Here is a 15,515-nt window from a genome sequence, read left to right as displayed (position 1 = left end):
TGACCGCTCACTGAAAAGAAAGTAAACAACTTAGTTGATTTATTTTTACAGCTAATAATCTAGAATTTTATCTACTTTTACCCTATACCAATATTTATTATAAAAACTTTATTTCTAAATTTCAATTAATCGCCACTTTTATAGCATTTGAACCCAACGTGCGTCCGTTTGGCTGGCTGGCTGTCCATATAAATCTTGTGCGAATTTTCCTGTTTATTGTCACATCAAATATATTTATGTTATTTTGAATATTGCAGAAATTAGACGATTTTGCGATTAATATTTTGCATTAAAGTTGAAAAAACATTGAAAATTTATAAATTACTTAACAATGTTATTCTTTTAATTATTACAGTGTAATTATAGTAAATGAACTTGAGCCAAATTTAATTTACTTTTAAATTATAAAATAAATAGTTCGAATAATTATCACAAATCTCTAAATTATGTCTTAAAATATTTAAAAAACATTTTTAATTCTTTTTTTGTGCAGCGGTGTTAAAAATTTAATTCTTATAAAGTGCATGTTTATTATTAAATTTCTCTGAGTTAATAATAATAAATTTAATGACTACGCTTATATTTTAATTTCTACTTTGAGAACAATAATAATCATACTTCAAAAAAATTTTTTCACATTAAACATTTTTGTCGATAATTAAAGTTATTTTTAAAACTGTCTGGTATATGTAGTACTTAAAATAACTATGTTATATATAAATTTAACAATTCCTTTCACAATCCTGAAAATATCCTTAAATATTTAAATAACAAATCGTACTCAGCTAAAGGATTAACTTCCATAGATTTCAAATACAAAAAAATAGGCTTTTTCAAAAGAATTTAAAGTGAAAATACCTCGAGAACTACACGTCAGATTTTTGTTCAGCGTGCCAAAATTATATAAAAAAGGTGTTTTGCACAAGGAGGCAAATTATTTTGTATACTATAGTATTATTTTAATAGCTAATTTTTTAAGAAATTAGAAACAATCGTACTTTTGATTGTTTATCAAATTTTGCGAACTCAAATTTTGCATCAGTTAGATTTAGGAACTAAAGAACAAAAAAGGAGCCATCCAAAAAAGGGCAGGTTTAATGTACATACATACATATACTATGTACAATCGCATTACGAAACACATGCAAATAATCAACACACTTAAACACAACAAACAAACGTTTATTCATAAAAGAACGTGTGTATTGAAGTACCCAAAAAATGGAAAAAAATTAATACGCGGTCGCTTCGGTCGGACTTTGGACTAGCAGGAGTATAATTCTAAAAACGCTCATACGCATACAACTGAATTCATACGAGTTCATATATGTGAACATTTTGTATTTGCATGTGTGTATTTTATATTTATAAGCAGGAAGTGCAATTTCAATGGCAATCATCAACGGTGCCAACAGCTGGCTTATCAGTGTGAAAGAATCGCCATTCCTTTACATTTATTCATACAATATGAAAATGCCTTTTTTCAAGTGACACACACATGCCTATTTAAATAGGAGTTTTGAATGAATGTTCATACATACAGTGACTGATAATACAATTCCACCATAATTTATTGCAAATATTCAAATAATTGTGATTTCATGACCGTGAGCCTATTTTTTAAAAATTGGTTCAACCGTTTTTGTTCATCTATCTACGAGTATACATAATATGTGACAGCCGATTTTTTTTTTTAGATTTCAAAGAGTGACGGGTGGAATATTGTGACACTAGGCCTAAATGTTAAGTGCTGAAAATTTGAGCCAAATCGGGCAACGATTTCTGGACGCGCATCGATGTCAAAGTTCAGATATATGCAAAATTTTACTATTTATATGAAATAAATAGGTGAAACTCCCTAACTTTCTGCATTGTTTTCTAGAAATATGTAGATTTATTTATATTAATGAATATTACATCAAAAATTTTTTTTTGGAAATTATCCCTGTATCTCCTTTGGGTCAAAATGAACCAAAAACTGTATTATCGCCAAAATTCGAAATTTTTCAGTTTTTGCAAAAATTTTGCTACTAAATAAATACTTTTGCAATTGAATGCAAAAGAATCGAAATATGTACGTAATTATCGTTGTAATGAGATATAAATGACAAAATTTGGTTAAAAAATGTTAAAGTTATTACAAATTCGCCAGACCATTAACGTGTTTCAGGCCAATTGAACAAAAAAATTAGGAAAAAAATTAAGAAAAATTAAAATAAAAGCAAATTTTTACTTAAAATACGTCCATTTAAACAAATTTCAGAATTTTCCGATCGTCACATTGGGGTTTATTGAGATCAAAATAGGGAATAAAAATATGAAAAAATTATGTCAATACCTCTTACAGTTTTTCCGTACCTGCGATTTAAACTTTGCGATTTTCAAGAAAAACTAATTTTTTGTCATATTTTGGCGAATGAGTCCAATTTCCTTACTGTTATAAATTTTAAGTAAAACTTATTTATAATATTATAATCCTGGTAATTTTAAATATGGTCTGAAAGCTTTACTAAAATCGGAAAACGTTAACCTTTAAATCGTGAAGGTCAAAGGTCAAATTTTTCAATATTTGGAATTTCTAATGAAAAGATAGCGAAATGTTATATATTTTTGGGCCGATTTTAATGAAACTTGAGGAAAATATAACATAAAGTCCAGAATTTAAAATAACAGCACAAAAATGGAAATTAACCCTTAGCAGCACTTGGGGTCCAAATTACCCTCAACTTTTAAAATCACGAAAAATACAGCCATTTTGACCCCAAGTCCTCTTAAAGGTTAAAATCCATTTTTGCAATTTTTTTGTAAATGTTAGACCCCAATATATTTTTCTCAAGTTTCATTAAAATCGGCCCAAAAATATATAACATTTCGCTATCTTTTCATTAGAAATTCCAAATATTGAAAAATTTGACCTTTGACCTTCACGATTTAAAGGTTAACGTTTTCCGATTTTAGTAAAACTTTCAGACTATATTTAAAATTACCAGGGTTATAATATTCTGAACAGATTTTACTTAAAATTATTAACAGTAAGGAAATTTTGCTCATTCGCCAAAATATGGACAAAAAATTAGTTTTTCTTGAAAATCGCAAAATTTAAATCGCAGGTACGGAAAAGCTGTAAGAGGTATTGACATAATTTGTTCATATTTTTATTCCCTATTTTGATCTAACTAAATCCCAATGTGATCATCAAAAAATTCTGAAATTTGTTTGACAAAATTTTTAATAATTTGAAAATGGAGATTTGAAACGGCCGTTAAAAAAAATAATTTTTTTGGTCATACCTGCGAATAGGTTAACGGTATCCTACGAAGACAAAAACTCATACACAAGTAAATGCGGATATATTTTAAATAAAAATTAGCTTTTATTTTAATTTTTCTCGAAATATGTTAATTTTTTTTTCTAAATTTTTTGTTCAAGTGGCCTGAAACACGTTAATGGTCTGGCGAATTTGTAATAACTATAACATTTTTTAAACAAATTTTGTCATTTATATATCATTACAACGATAATTACGTACACATTTCGATTCTATTGCATTTAATTGCAAAAGTATTAATTTAGTAGCAAAATTTTTTCAAAAACTGAAAAATTTGCATTTTTTTGGAATTTTGGCAATAATACAGTTTTTGGGTCATTTTGACCCAAAGGAGATACAGGGTTAATTTCCTAAAAAAAATTTTGAATGTAATATTCATTAATATAAATAAATCTACATATTTCTAGAAAACAATGCAGAAAGTTAACGAGTTTCACCTATTTATTCCATATAAATAGTAAATTTTTGCATATATCTGAACTTTGACCTCGATGCGCGTCCAGAAATCGTTGCCCGATTTGGCTCAAATTTTCAGCACTTAACATTTAGGCCTAGTGTCACAATATTCCACCCGGCACTCTTCAAAATTTTAACAAACATTTTTTTCCATACAACTGATTGTCACTCTGTCAAACTAGTGTTTATAAACCGGATAACCGGTTAACCGAAAAACCGGTTTTTCTTTGAAATCTCGGTTTTTTGCGAACCGGTTAATTTAAAATGTTGATTTTCGGTTAACCGGTTTATCCGGTTTTTATCACTCGGTTAACCGGTTTTTAAAATTTGGGACTTAAATTAATAAATCTAATGTTTTTGTGCATTTTTTATATTCATTGTGTACACATTATATCAAACATTCGGTCTGACTTGAAACCTATACTGCTGATTCAGTCGTGCGTTTTGTTCTTAAAATTTTAATTTATTAATCATTTCGTTAGCTTAGTGTACAAAGTCCTTTTCGGAAATATTGAAATCCATGATTTGAAATCTGATAGTGGAGTTTTATTAGTTATTTGGTATGATTTATAATAACAAATAATCACAGCTAAGAAGAAGCGCGTTTGCATCTTATAGGTCCTTTTTTGGGACTTGTAACATTTTCTGTTTCATATCAAAAATTCGAGGTGATAATAAATTTCAAAATCATCAAATATTTAATTTTAATTTTTTGGTTGAAATTTAATGAAAAAAACAATAATTAAAACAAGTATTATATATTTAGTAACATATTTATACTCAATTCCATTTGACTGAGATAATAATTTTGAAATTTTTACAAAATAGAATGGACTTTGCACTTTTGTATATTTATAGTTATTTAATATTAACCATTATTCCTGGCTACTAAAAACTAAAAATTTCAAAGTTGTGTATACTTTATTGGACATTTTATGTTTTCTACATATATATGACGGTTAACCGGTTTAACCGGTTTTTTCGATGTCGGTTAACCGAAAAACCGGTTTTCTAAAAAAGGCCAATTTTCGGTTAACCGACAAACCGGTTTTTTAAAAAGTCGGTTTTTTATAAACACTAGTCACAACTGATTGTCACTCACAACCAACTTTTGAAATCGATGTCTTCCGATTGGATAGTAATTTTTCAACATGATCGGTCAAGAACTCTTTGAGTTAGAGGGGGTCAAAATTTCACATTTTGAACATGTAACTTATTACCTATCGTTCTTAGCAAAATGTGTCCCAAATAGTTTAGATAGATAATTCTTCAATCTTTCGAAAAAAAAAATAAAAAATAAAAATACAACTTTTTTTTAATTTTGTTTAATTGGGTCCATTTTTATCAAAAAAAAGCATAGGTTTATTCCTTTAAGAGTTTGTTTTTACAGGAAAGGACTTCTTAGGGAAGCAAGAAGGCAAACAAATGCAAAACAAATTTTCTGAGCGAAGCCAGTTTTTGATATTTATGGGTTCTTCTTTTGCAAAGTAGATCCCAACAAGAATGAAATAACTCCAAATACAGTGAAATAACTCCTAATTCCCAAAATAAAATGAAATAAAACCAAACAAAAATTTCATTGGGAGTTATTGCATTATGAAATAACTCCCAACATTATGAAATAGCTCCCTATGCGTTAGGAGTTGTATCATAATGAAATAAGTCCCAAGTTGTATGAAAAATTTGTTGGGTCTTATTTCATTTTTTCGTGTGGAGTTATTTCACGGTACTATACCAAACACTTACTCATAAATTGAATTTTTATAACTTACATTAAATTAACTCACAGCACAAACTTCTTCACTAAATATTTCAGTATCTAGTAGGGTATTCGAATTATTCGATTTTTCGCTTGTTCGAATAAAACGAATAATTCGAATAAGATATTTTAACTTGTTCGAATAATTCGATCACAAATTTAAATTAATCGAATTATTCGAACAATTAAATTTTTTTTAAACAAGTAAAGAATGAAGTTTTGATGTAGGTTTTTTAATAATTCATTGTTAAAGAAAAGCAAAAAATAATGTTAAAGTTAACAATTCAAGTATTGATAATGTTAAAAAACATTCAAAAACAAAGTCCATCATTAAATTATTTACAGAAACAATTGACTAGCAATCTCTTTAGTTTCCGTTTTGGAGCTATGCTTTACAAAATTTGAACTAGTTGGACATGATCCTGAATTCAAGTAAAATATATGGGGGATTTCATGTCAAGTGAACCAACTTTTGAAATCGATGTCTTCCGATCGGGATGAAATTTGCACCAAGGTTAGCTCTATTGGATAGTAACTCAGACACAATTTTTCAACAACATCGGTCGAGAACTCTCTGAGTTATAGGGGGTAAAATTTTGACAATTTGGTCAAACATGGGTTTTTTCTTATCCATGTAACTTATTACCTATTGTTCTTAGTAAAATGTGTTCCAAATAGTATAGATAGCTATTTCTTCGATCTTTCGAAAAAAAATATTTAAAAAAAAAAATAAAAAATTTTTAATATTTTTTTTCCGAAATCAAAAACTTTTTTGACTTTTTTTTAAAATACGCTATTTTTTTTTTTTTTTTTTTTTTTTTTTTCTTAAAATAAAGTTTAGATATTTTCCTTGAACACCTACTTGGTCGCTTAGTGGGATGCGAGTGGGATATCTATCAAAATAAATATTTTGTAACTCAAAACATAAAATTTTTGACTTTTTTTGCAAAATCAAAAACTTTGTTGACTTTTTTTTTTCAAAATGGACCCTTTTTTAATCTTTTTTTTTAGGTCAAACAAAAGCTTAGATATTATCCTTGAAGACCCTTTTGGTCGCTTAGTGGGATGCGAGTGGGATATCTATCAAAATAAATATTTTTTAACTCAAGACTTAAAATGTTTGACTTTTTTTTTTGCAAATACGATTTTTTTAAAAAATTGTATGTCTTGCGTTACAAAATATTTATTTTGATAGATATCCTACTCGCATCCCACTAAGGGACTAAAAATATCTTAAAGGAATGGACCTAAGCTTTCTTTTGACTACAAAAAAAATTTAAAAAAAAGGGCCCATTTGGAAAAAAAATCGTATTTGCAAAAAAAAAAGTCAAAAATTGTAAGTCTTGAGTTAAAAAATATTTATTTTGATAGATATCCCACTCGCATCCCACTAAGCGACCAAAAGGGTCTTCAAGGATAATATCTAAGCTTTTGTTTGACCTAAGAAAAAAGATTAAAAAAGGGTCCATTTTGAAAAAAAAAAGTCAACAAAGTTTTTGATTTGGCAAAAAAAGTCAAAAATTTTATGTTTTGAGTTACAAAATATTTATTTTGATAGATATCCCACTCGCATCCCACTAAGCGACCAAGTAGGTGTTCAAGGAAAATATCTAAACTTTATTTTAAGAAAAAAAAAAAAAAAAATAGCGTATTTTAAAAAAAAGTCAAAAAAGTTTTTGATTTCGGAAAAAAAATATTAAAATTTTTTTATTTTTTTTTTAAATATTTTTTTTCGAAAGATCGAAGAAATAGCTATCTATACTATTTGGAACACATTTTGCTAAGAACAATAGGTAATAAGTTACATGGATAAGAAAAAACCCCTGTTTGACCAAATTGTCAAAATTTTACCCCCTATAACTCAGAGAGTTCTCGACCGATGTTGTTGAAAAATTGTGTCTGAGTTACTATCCAATAGAGCTAACCTTGGTGCAAATTTCATCCCGATCGGAAGACATCGATTTCAAAAGTTGGTTCACTTGACATGAAATCCCCCATATATTAATTCGGGTTTTTACCCTTTGTCGACCGACGTACAGTGGTATGAGAATAAAAAAAGAGGGAAATAAATCTGTAACTTCTAAACCCTTACGCCGATTTGAATGAAATTTCACATGCACAAAGAGGAAGTGTAGTCGAGTTTAAGTTTTGAATTTGGAAGTCATGAGCCCAACAGGAGCGGGACCAGTGGTTCCCAAAGTAGGACACCTCGGGTATGTTCAATTTTTAAAATGATCCTATTTCTTCGTTTGTGTTACGATTTAAAGAAAATTGCACATTTAGAATCTCCTCATCGAGCACTACATAAAACCTCTATCCATTTTATACGATTAACAACTTTGGGAACCCCTGGTCCCGCTCCTGGTGGGCTCATGAGGTCCAAATTGAAAACTTGAATTCGACTACACTACCTCTTTGAGCATGTGAAATTTCATTCAAATCGGCGTAAGGGTTTAGAAGTTACAGATTTATTTCCATCTTTTTTTATTCTCATACCACTGTGCCACGCCCAACGCCCACTGCTTATACAATATAAATAGATTTTTTCGCATAAAATTTTTCCTATCCAAGGAAAAGTCTAGAAATTTGGTACATATATTTTCTGAAACAAACATTTTCAATAAAATTGGTCACGTCCAACGCCCACGAAACCCATACATAGATAAGAATTTTTTTGATATTTCGTTTATTAATCGACAAAAAATATTAAGTTTTCACCCTGTTTCGAAAACTTCCGAAAACTATTTTTTTAATCGAAACAAGACACTGTTTCACCTTTCATTTTATTAAAACACAGCTTGGGAAAAGTGGGGCTACATTTTTTTTCCATGGAAAATCAAAAATAAAATAATTTTTAGAGACTTATAGATTTGGGCATATCTTCTTAAAGGTTTATGATATCCCCATAATTTTTATTTATGGAGAAATGTTATATTTTTTAAACATGTTAAAGGTAAATGGTAGTATTAGGAAAATTATACATATATAAACCGCTGGATTGCGTGAAAATATAAGTAAATTTTTGCTTAACACCCTTGCATGGACTTTACTTAAATTTTTTAAAAATAAAATTTTTCTTTAAACTATAAGTGTACATTTCATCTTTAAACATTTCTCTACAAAACAGTATCATTTGGTTTTTGAAATTGAGTGTTAGAAAAATTTACTTTTTGACACCAAAATCCACCTGTGCGCCATAGGCCCGCAATGCAAAAAATTGTTGGTAAGCAAAGAATAATTTCACTTTTATAGTTCTTTATTTCATTGGGAGTTAGATTACATAAATAAATAAATTGCTTCGGATTGGAAATTATTTCATTTCTATTGGGAGTTATTTCGCTTTTTTTGGGACTGATATTTTTAAATATATTTTTGGTAGTTATTTCATTTTTCAAGTTTAGGAATTATTTAATTTTTGATGGGAGTTATTTCATTGGGATTTAATTCATTTGGGAGTTATTTCACGGTACCGATTGGTATAGGTTCCAATTGCATGGTTCTACCCAAATTAAGTTATGAAGAAGCATCACAGCGCACGAAAAGAAGGCGAGTAGTAGGATTGAATCTAATAAGGACCTAATAGTTTATTTGATTCTGCAGTCCGATGTAGAGATTTCGATGTGAGTCAAGTAATTTCCTGTGTGTGCTATTTCTTAAAATTAACTTTTCAATGTAAAATTATACTGATGCAATAAAATTTTGATATTTGGAAATTTATAAAGTAAAAAACCTTATTTTATATGGTGGTTAAGCCATTTATGAAAGTAAATATGTATGGGTTTGTCTTCCTCCCATTCGGAAACAATATTTTATTGACATATTGGGAATATTATAAATGTTTCATTTACAAAACTACATTTTGAAAATTTAAGTTTTTGTAAATTTTTTTAATTTTTGAAAAAGGATATTTTTGATCCTGTAGTGTTCTTGGAATTTCCAGAAAATTATTGTACAAGATTTAATAAATTTTGATTTATTTTTTAGTATTTTTAACTTTCAAGATATACTTTGGATTTGACTATCTTTTGTCAGATCAAATATGTGTGCCAAATTTAATGACAACTCCTTCTATTTTTGGCCAATCGTTATATGAAATCGAAATACTGTGCGTAGTACATATATGTGTGACACTACACTATGCGCTTTACGCCACGTCAGACATAGGTGTCGAATTTTATTCTCTCTAGCCATGTCACACAATAGTGCTGGAGTTTCAAGAATTTTCTCTATGTTCCCTGCAAGTTCCTCATCAAAACTGTAATCTTCACATTGTTCATAACTTTCTGTACTTGTACTGAGTATTTTTTCTAACTCAGTATCCGCAGTAAATATTACTGACTAAATTCCTATATTGACGTTTTCGAAGAGATTACGCAAAAAAAAAATGCTGTGGCTTTAATATTTTTTACAATAAAAATCGTCAATAAGTAATTTTTTTCACAATCCTGCATGGTATTAGTTTATTTCGATTATGACAGATGATTACCGAATTTTTAAAGTTTGAAGCCAATTTTGAACACACTTTAAACAACAGCATTTAGAAAATAAAGTTTTGGTTGTAGTGGCATTCACTGTAGGTTTGAGTAGGACTAGAATATACTATAATTTCGTGAAATACTCAAGTGGTTGTTGGTTGGTTTTGTTCAACAGTGTTGTTGATACTCACTCGTATATGTTTTGAAAACCCATTTTTATTGTTTTCAATTCATGTGTTGTTTCTCATTTTTATACCCAGCACCAACAAAACGCGGGGTATATTGTGTTTGTCATTCCGTTTGTAACATATCGAAATTATGGTCGTAGAACCAAAAAGTATATATTTTCTGGCTCTTTATAAATTTCTAAGACGATCTAGCTAGGACAGTCCGTCTGTCTGTTGTTGACATGAAAACAACGTACGGGGATGAAATTTCCCCCCAATCAGAAATGTTTGGATTGAAAATGGGCAAAATAGGTCAAATATAGATAGATATAGTTCAATTTGTGAGGCAACCGCCATGAACCTGATGAAATTTTGCACACTTTTTTGTTTTCAGAAAAATACAATCTCAAAATGCAAGAATCGTGGAAAACATGTAGAATACATGCAGCAACCTTAGTTTTCCTCACGAAATAACATAAGCTGCGCTTCTTTCGCACGAAATTAAAACCAACAGCTGTTCATTTGTTACATATTTTCTCAAAAATTAACAGAGTACTAGGCTTAATAGCTAACTTATATATCTATAATAATAGGTTTAAAAGTACACAGTTGTGGATTACAATATATATTGGCGATTTTATGTCTAGATAACCAACTTTTGAAAACGATGACTTCCGATCGCGATGAAATTTGCGCCTATTAGTAATTTTTCAACAAGATATTTTTTTTGATTTTTTTTTTGCCAAATTTCAAATATTTTTTTCAAAAGCTTTTTTTATTTATTTTTTTCTCAAAAGAAAGCTTAGTTCTTTTCCTTTAAGACCTTTTTGGCAGATTAGTGGGATATCTATCAAAACAAATAAAACACATACAATTTCTTATTTTTTTTTTTGCAAAATCAAAAACTTTTTTGCCTTTTTTTATCAAAATGGGTGCTTTTTTATTTTTTTTTGGCGCAAAATAATGCTTTGGTCTATTATTTTAAGAGCTTTTTGGTCTCAAAAATTGTATATCTTGAGTTACAAAATATTTATTTTGATATATATCCCACTCGAATCCCACTAAACGATCAAAATGCTCTTCAAGGAAAAGACCAAAGCTTTCTTTTGAAAAAAAGTCAAAAAAGTTTTTGATTTTGCAAATAAATCATTTGTTTTGATAGATGTCCCACTAATCGGCCAAGAAGGTCTTAAAGGAAATGACATAAGCTTTATTTTAAGCTCAAAAAATAAATAAAAAGGACCAATTTTGCAAAAAACAGCTATCTAAACTATTAGGGACTCATTTTGCTAAGAACAATAGGTAATAAGTTACATGAATGAGAAAAAAACACCTGTTTCCCAAAATGTCAAATGTTGATCCCATCTAATTCATAGAGTTCTTGACAGATCTTGTTGATAACATCGACTTTAAAAGTTGATCATCCACTTGACACGAAATCCCCCATATATAAAAAACTTTGTTTAAAGTTACCACTATACATATTTTGATCCCCATAACATTTAAATGCATGATCTAGCAATGTGAAATTAAAATCGGGAGAACCAGATATATGTTTCTATACAAAACGAAACAGCAAATGGGTGTTCGTATTAAGTAAATTGATGGTGGGTATATAAGATTCGGCACAGACGAAAATACCACTCTTATTTGTTGGTGTTGTTGTTATTGTTGTACTTTTATCAGTAATGGAATTTTGAGGTTTTTCTATGAAATTTTTTCGCAGTTTCATATATAAAAGTTTAGATTGTTTTTGTTTTTTACTTTCTGAAAATACTCAATCGCACAAAAAGGGGTTTTTGAAAATCCTAATGTACTTGTACTTGTTTTAAGTACATGTAAGCAGTGGTTTTTGGAGTGTGTGTGTTTGTGTATATATGTGTGTGAAATTGTATTTGTGTGTTGAATGTGTGTATAGAATATAAATAAACGGATTTTATGTCAAAAACATTAAGTCGAGTTGAGTTGGTGATTTTCTAAAGAAACAATTGGAATTTTGTTTTTGTTATGTTAAATATTCTTCTTGTACTGTTGGGGTTAACTTTAATCGCATCTACCCAAATACACATTCAAACCACTCATACATACATAGATATGTACTCGTATATACAAACAAACATGTTGAGTTCCTAATTTTTAAAGTATTTTGGGCATATCAGAGATTTTTATGACACTCCACGACTAAAAGCTCTAAAAGGAACAGAATAACAAAAAACAAAGTGAGTCAATAGCAGCAGAGGTAAATATGTATGTATGTATGGATGTAAGTAAACTAGGGGTAAGGTAAACTTTTATGTTTATGTTTATCTTTATTGTTATTATGATTTTAACCAATCGACTAAATATCTTTGTTGAACAGTTTCGCTTGGGCCTTAATGAATATAATGAAAGCAATGTCATTTTAAATATTTCATTTTATTGTCATTAACACTAATACTCAAACAGCTACTACTATGCTATACTATATAACACGGTTGCCGACTCATGAAATATTCATCAGAATTTCATTTGCATAAGTTGACCTCCATTTTTCAGCCTCTTTTCTGTTCCTTTGGACTTTTCTAATCAAAATACTCTTAGTAGTTTATATACCGTGTATTTTATTTTAATTTTCACTTACGCATGTTTCACTTAATGAAGTCGATTTGAATGTTAACGTTTGTACTAAAATTTGAATGCCAAATGATGGCTGCCTGATTGTTGTTATATAGAAAACAAGGTTTGCACGGTGTACAAAAAATATCCACGAATAACTGAGAACAAAAAGAAATACGTTCTTTAATTATTAAGAGCACATTGAAACGGAAGTATTTTTTTCTATTTCCATTATTAGTTTACCCTCATCATTCTAAAAAAATGCTGTTCCTTCATCAATCCATTGACTATTAACCTTCATTCTAATTAAATCCCTCCGTACATTTTTATATTCTGCATTTTAACTTTATGTTACTGTTTATAAATATTGGCAGTAGTATTTAAAAAAAATATATATTTTATTTTTAAAGCTTGCTTCATGTTATTAACAACATTTTTTATACTTTTCTGGGAATAAATCTCTAACTAGGGATGCCAGTTTTAATTTCCAAAAAAGAGGAATAATTTTGAAAAATCGAACTGGGACATACAAAATAATAAATTTGTGTTATTAGCTTTTAAAATTCATCAAATAACTTCAAATTATATATTTTGTGAATCAATTAAATGGAACAAAAGTATGTCAGGAGTTTAAAATTCAGATTTTAAAATGGTACTAACTGAAAGAGTACCTTTTGAGGAATAATAGTACTAAATTATTTTTATTGTTGTTTCGCTTAACCTTTATGATAAACTAGCTTGTTCCGATCCATCCTATTTTTGGTTAAACCGTATGCAGTGGTAAAAAATTGATTCGTATAAAGTTTGACGACTCACAATTATAGTTCTACAGATATTCCAAAATACTTTGCATGGGCGGCGCCTCGGCCACTAAACTAATTTTCATAACTATTTACTTTGTATGGGATGTGACTCACCCAATCGGTTCAGCTATTTAGTATTTATTGTATACGAACTAAACGTAACAATTTTACAGGTTTTCACCCTGTTTATCGCTTTCTGGTCCAAGTATTGAAAAAAGCGATTGCATGTTGACGCTTCCAAGTAAGGATCTATCTACTTTCCAAATTTTAATAAAATCGGTTCAGTCGTTTTGGCGTGATGCTCTAACAAAAAACAAACCAACAAAGAAACAAAGAAAACAATGACATTTATGGGGGATTTCATGTCAAGTGAACCAACTTTTAAAATCGATGTCTTCCGATCGTGATGAAAATTACACCAATTATTGGATAGTAGTTCAGACACAACTTTTCAACGAGATCGGTCAAGAGCTCTCGGAGTTATAGGGGGTCAAAATTTGACATTTTGGCCAAACATGTGATTATTCTCATCCATGTAACTTATTACCTATGTTCTTAGCAAAATGTTTCCCAAATAGTTTACATAGCTATTTCTTCAATCTTTCGAAAAAAAATATTTTAAAAAAAATAAAAAAATTTTAATATTTTTTTTCCGAAATCAAAAACTTTTTGATTTTTTATTGGAAGCAAAATATTTGAAGACGATATTATGATAATATCGTTCTCTGGTTTATTAAGTATGAATAAGACGCTAAGTATTTTCTTTTAAATCAAATAATAATATATGTTTTCTTATCTGATCTTTATTAGACATTTGATCTTTATTAGATACATTTTACGTTTTCCAAAATTATTTTTTTCTTATTTTGGAAAAATGCGTTACCTTTTTATTATTAACTATCTATTTGCGAATTTTCACAACTAATTTATTTGTAAAATTGTGTGTCAACGCAGACTTGACAAATGTTATTTTAAAATCTCTCTTCCTTATTTGATTTAAATAGAACAAGTAAGAGAGCTATATTCGGCTGTGACGAATCTTATATACCCTTCACCAAATTATACCTCAAAATAAAAATTTTAAATATTTTTAGGTAAACAAAATTTATTTCTTTTTCAAGTTTTTTCATTTTTTGGAAAAAAAATTTTCGAATTGTTTTTTTAATTTTTTTAATATTAGCGAAAAAAAAACTTTTGGTGAAAAAAAAAATCAGGTTAAAAAATATTTTTCCCGTTGTACGTCCAACTTACTATGGATTCATATACGTCATTGAAATATCTATCATTAGATATCCATATTGTCTATATTAATGACTTAGTAATCCAGATATAGGTTAAAAATAGGTCAAAAATCGAGGTTGTCCTGGTTTTTTCCTCATATCTCAGCCATTTGGGGACCGATTTTGCTGATTTTAAATAGAAAACTTCTCGAAAGCATGTCTGACAGAATTATTGAAGTTTTGGATCCCGAAGATATCTGGGGTCCTCAGAAAATTGATTTCAACAGACAGACGGACTTTTGTTCAGAAAAACTAATTTTTATAAAATTTTTGATAGTAACAGTTTATATTTTCATATATTAGAAAACTTCATGTAGCGAAGCCGCCTGCCGCGTTCCATGGAGGAGAAAGCCCCTAAAAGCGGCCGCAGGCCACCAATAAGAAATACCTTTTTCTGCGATACCGAATAGTTGCTCGCCATGCTACTGAGTGCAAAAAACTTGTCTTTGTAAATAAAGTTTTTCTGCGTGGCGGCCTACGGCCGCTCTTAGGGACTTTCTTCTCCATAGAACGCGGCAGGCGGCTTCGCTAAATAAAGCCTTTCTTGTAAATAAATTATTAAAAAGTATTTTTTTGAAGTGAAAGTTCTTAAATTTTTTATTGAATTCTCTTTTTTTGTCAAATTTATTCCTAAATTCATATTTATATTTTA

Source organism: Calliphora vicina, chromosome 5 (genome assembly GCF_958450345.1).
Source record: "Calliphora vicina chromosome 5, idCalVici1.1, whole genome shotgun sequence".
In the NCBI taxonomy this organism is placed as follows: Eukaryota; Metazoa; Arthropoda; class Insecta; order Diptera; family Calliphoridae; genus Calliphora; species Calliphora vicina.
This window is presented reverse-complemented; position numbering follows the sequence as displayed.